Below are 5,241 nucleotides of genomic sequence, written 5' to 3'. Positions count from 1 at the left end.
GTAGTTCTAGTGTAATGATTAATAAACTTAATGTGTGTTGATAACAACACTGTTTATATACAGCTAAGTTAAGCCTTTTGAAAACATACATTTCATTTTGAGGGAGATGAAAACAACTTGACAACCATATTGATATAATTTGCATATCTAAGTAATCATTCACCCACATGTACTTTTTCTCTGCTGGGAGAAACAGCATGACACATTCAAGAAGCTGCTTTGATTTTTGGACAAAGTTTATTTTTCTAAATAAGTAGTTTATTGGCTGCAATTTTTATCACCCTGTATGAGAGAGTTTCTTCTAATTGTCTTTGAAAACTAATTGCTTAAGACAATTCAGATGAGTCAAAACTTGTTAAACAATAGCTGTCCTATTTAGAAACAGCTTTGCATTTAGCATGTAAGATGCAATGCAAAACTGTTATCTACCAAAACCCAAGATGACTCTCTTTTTTTGCTTTCTGTGTCTAATATTACATCTGGGGGAATTCTGTGCCACGGTGTGCACGCAGAATTCATGTCCCCTGTAGATCTCTCTGCTTCCCTGCAGGAAAAATTACTTTCTGATGGGGAAGCAAAAGGAAGCTGCAAGAACTGTCACATGACCCCTCCCCAGCAACCAGGGCGTATTGTTTCAGGTGCCCAGAGCAGCCAGTGGAGAGAGAAAGCACTGTGAGGCTGGGGATTCCCCAACTGGTGGCTCCTCCCCTGTCCTGGGCTCAGCTGCTAGTCCTGGATGGGACTTCCTCTTCCCTTGCAAGGAGGGGCTGGGACCAGGTCAGCCCCAGCCCCGGAAACCTCCCTCAGCGTCATAAAGCTCTGCGCACACACACCCTCTTCTTCCCACCCTCATCCCAATTCCTGTCCCTGTTGTTCCTCAGCTGCAGGGGGAGGAGTCTATATGGGGAGGTGCAACCCTTGTGCATCCAGGACCCCCACCCTCTGCTGAGCCCACCTTCTGTATCCAGAGTCCCCTTGCACCCGTACTACCCCATCTGGTTCCACCCCCTGCATCTGGGCTTCTGTTGAGTTTCCCTCCCCCCCCCCCTCCTGGTGCTTGGACCCCCCTATCCCACCAATCCCCATCACCCACACCATCCTGCTGAGACTCTCTGCTGATCTCCAACCATCTTCACCTAGGACCCCTGCAGAGTCCCAGGCCCCCTGCACCCGGAATCCCTAATGAACCTTTGTGCATCCAGATTGCCTGCACCCAGATTGCCCCAGCCCTGGATTCCTCCACACATGGATCCTGCCAGGCTGAGCCTATTTGCCCTACCCCTGGATTGGGTCAGGGCTGGGCATGCATGCAAGAGACTCCCTCTCCCTTGCTATCCTGGTGTGCTTGGTGTGGAGGGGCAGGGCCCTGTGGTGTTTCTGGGGCAGGGCCAGCCATTGCACTGTATCGGGCTCGGGTGCAGCCTCAGAGTTACCATGGCGGAGCTGCAGGGTGATCTCTCACCTCTGCAGCCAGTGGTCTGTGCTTTCCATTGTCACGCTGAAGCCTCCATGTTTATTGACAAAATATGCAGTTTTAAAATATTGTGCATAGAATTCCCCCAGGAATCCACTGTGTATCCTCTGAATTACACATAGGAGGTTGAGATACATTCCAGCTTAGAAGTTACTTGAAAAGCCAAAGCATTGTATTGTTTCACTGCCCACTACACTGAGTTTAAAACAAAGCTGGAAGCTATTATGCTTAGCTTTTGCATAGTAATAGACACTCATGTCTTTATCCATTCTTGAAAATAATTAAAATGTTTTGAGGCTTTAGTATAAAATTCCTCTGGTAAAACAATGTAGCAAACCTTGAATTGCATAGTTAATGTGGGGGCCGCACAGGAGACAACAGCTAATCATGATTGACCTAAAGCCAGACCTGTAGTCTCTTGGTATGTTTTCTAATTACTCAGGAGGCTTCCTTCCCCTGCTTGGACATGTAACATGATTTGAGTCAGGTCCAGTTTACAAAAACTGTTTTACGTTTAGCAATTCTGTATTCACATCCCAACTCACTTGGTGGGTTAAGGTGCAAATTGGAAGAAAAACAGTTGGGGAGGAATTCTTGTGCCTTTTGTGTTTGTATGACTCCTATTTTCTATTTGACATTATGCTTTCACCTTTGCTATTTTTTTTTTAATCTGTTTTTTCTCTGTGAGGCTACACCACCTTCCCTGTAAGGGGGGGAAGGGGCAGCGACATAAATGGGGAAACAGGATGCTAAAGCTGTGGAAAGCTGCAACATTTTAATAGATTTTAAGGTGTCTCACTGTAGCATACTTCTTGTTCATTTATTTAGGAACACAGTCTTAAGAATCTGGACAAGCAGCATTCTTGTTGTTCAGTGGTGAACTTAGTGGAAAGTTGTGGGTTTTAGTCAACATAATACTGATTCTTGTAATTCTCAATAAGTCCTGCAATGTGTGGTTATTGCTCCTCTGGCTTTAAGTAACTTATCTTCCTTTTTTTCCTTCAAACTAATATGAAGCCACTTTTGCAGAGTAAATCTTCATTTAAAAAGTTATTTTGCCATTCAAGATACATGCTATGTCTCAGTAAAAGTGAGTATTACAGCTGGTACTTAGCTTTCATAAAATTGTGCAATAAAGAATAAGGCAAGATCATGTTCTTTCACTTGAACATCAATTTCTGAAATTACGAGTCTGCCAAGGAACTTCCAATATGCTGCAGACAACTGAGGACCTGGCTGTAGATCTTGGGACTAGGTTACCCCGCAGAACAGGAGGCATTTTAATCTTAAAATGGTCGAGTAAGCCTTTCCCACGCCCCCACCCCCCTTATTCTTCAGGGTCGAGGTGAATGAGTGCATTACTTTGGATGGCTGGAGGCCAGCAATGGACCAAAGTCAAGCAAACTCCTAACTTGTACAGGAGTGTGGCATAGCAGAGTGATCAAAATTACAATTGGTGCAGAGCCTGGTGTGTAGGCAGTGAGGCAGGAATCCCTGACTAGCTGGCCCCTCTCTTTCCAGCCTCCTTTTCTGTGTATCTCCTAAGATATGAGTGGGATTCTTCAGTTTCTCAACTACCCTACTCTTAAAGGATGAAATTTACAATGGGGAGACCAGACCCAGGACCTTCTGCACCACATAAGCTGGTTGGTTCAGCAGCAGCACAAAGAGGGTGTTGTGGAGTTGGTCTGGGCCTCTGGGGAAGGTCAGCTGGGAATTCCGCTCAGCCCATGGGTCTGCTTTTGTGTGCATCCCCACAGGCCTCTGTGGTGAAGGTTCTGTGGTTGTTCCAGTCCAGGGGTTGGAATAGCTGCAACCCTAATCGGGGGGGGGGGTGAATTTTTGCCTGTAAATGGTGGGTTTGCGTAGGGAGTTTGCTGCATAATTCAAGTCTATTGTGCTATGTATGGCATATGCACATTGGAATGTTAGTGACAATTCAGATTTCACATCTTCCTTTTTAGGTGCAGTACATTTCTATCTAGGCTAATATTCTGGCAACCTGATTGATTAGGAGAGGCAGATATTGGATGGGAATGCGGTGAGGCAGTAGGTGCTCTGTAAACTGTTCTTAAAGTGTGAAGCAAAGTGTCTGCAAGTAGAGGCACTTCCATCCCAAAGTGCATTGGAACTCAGTCATGTACTTCACTATAAAATTATCACACTGATATTTGAAACGCTGTTCCCCATAGAGGATACATATTGGCTCAACATACCTTCATTTTGCCAAAGCAGTGACTATTACTATAAACTGAACCTGAAGGTACAAAGTAGGGAAAAGAAATTACTAGAGTTGAAATTTAAGAGGCTAAGGCCTGGTCTACCCTGGGGAGGGGGGAATCGATCGTACTGAAGTCGACATACTTGGATTGACTTACCGTGGTGTCTTCACTATGGTGAGTTGATTGCTGCCACTCCCTCGTTGACTCTGCCTGCCCCTCTCGCTGAGCTGGAGTACAGGAGTCATCAGGAGAGTGCTCGAGGATTGATTTATCACATCTAGACTAGATGCGATAAATCAATTCCCCGATGGATCGATCACTGCCCACCGATCCAGCTGGTAGTGAAGACATACCCTAAGATTAACCTCTTCTAAAAGTGATATAGCACTTTATTTCAAATATCTGTATGACCTCTTCAACTCAATACTCCTTTGTTGCAGAAGTGAACAAATGAGGCATCCAAGATGGGCACTAGAGGGAGAGACGCTTTAAGAGAATACGCTAGAAACAGTGGGAAAGGTGAGGACATGGAATCTATGATCACTATGTAGTATACTTGTAAAAACAGATGATTTCAAATAACCATACTAATCTAGATTAATTCATAGCTACCAAATGCATCAGTTATCTACCACAAGAGATGTCACTACCTGGTCAAGAAGGGGTTAAAGATTTAAGGGGTAGGGAGAAGCAAGTTGGTTAGATTTGAGGTGCAAGGGCAAACTCTTACAGAAGCTTGCTTGCACTTTTACTTAAACAGCATTGGGTCAGGTCAAATAAGCTATTTTAGAACCTAATGGCCTTACCATTTTCCATAAAACTCCTAGGTATAGAATAGCTGCCAGTCTGATTTTGGCAAGCAACTAAATTCTCCCTTTATTAAGATTCCTTTCTTTTGTGTGTCTACAAGTGAATTTAACTTTATTTTAAAAGGTAATGGAGCCACCAAGTTATGAAAATGCCTAAACTCAATTAACTGCTTGATCCTCCTGAAGTTGTTGTGTTCCCTCTGATGTTTATTACTCTTATTTTCTACATCTGCTCTAAAACTAGATTGTAAGCTCTTTGGGGCAGGACCTTTTGGTTTGTTCTGTAAACTTGTGGGACCTATAAACCTGTTCTACACAAACACTCTTCAAATAGCACAATACTAAAGCACTGTTTGCTACATTGATTAGAACTGCATATGTATTATGTGATCATACAATGAGATGCCATTGTTAACAAAATGGAGCCTTATGCAATTGTAGTAAAACCCATAATGTTAAAGTTAATCTTTTATACACACTATTGTTCCTTACACACTGATGTCTGTTGTCAATAAACTATTTTCTGAACTAGCACTAGTCTTTAACGGGTACTTTTTGAACAGCCATTAAAAGGAATTAGTCCTACAGTGATTTCATCTATATGTTACCACCAGTAACCATGGAGAAACTGATCTGTACACTCCTGCTTCGATTTTCATCTGAAATGAGTGATTCTTCCCACCCCCTCTTACTTATTTCAGCACAGGCTTCACCACCTGAGTAACTTGTAAACTGC

The 5,241-nt window shown here is 43.4% G+C and overlaps 1 long non-coding RNA gene across 1 annotated transcript; it reads left to right on the top strand.

Moving 5' to 3' along the window:
- Window positions 1-1,738: 1,738 nt before the first annotated feature.
- Window positions 1,739-5,039, top strand: LOC135981344 (uncharacterized). Its single transcript, XR_010598328.1, has 2 exons — window positions 1,739-4,215; window positions 4,630-5,039. It is a non-coding gene; the product is annotated as an uncharacterized LOC135981344 (long non-coding RNA).
- The last annotated feature ends 202 nt before the right edge of the window (window positions 5,040-5,241 follow it).

This window comes from Chrysemys picta, chromosome 2 (assembly GCF_011386835.1).
Source record: "Chrysemys picta bellii isolate R12L10 chromosome 2, ASM1138683v2, whole genome shotgun sequence".
Taxonomy (NCBI): Eukaryota; Metazoa; Chordata; order Testudines; family Emydidae; genus Chrysemys; species Chrysemys picta.
The sequence above is the reverse complement of the archived record's forward strand: the minus strand, read 5'-3'. Positions and strand labels throughout refer to the sequence as shown.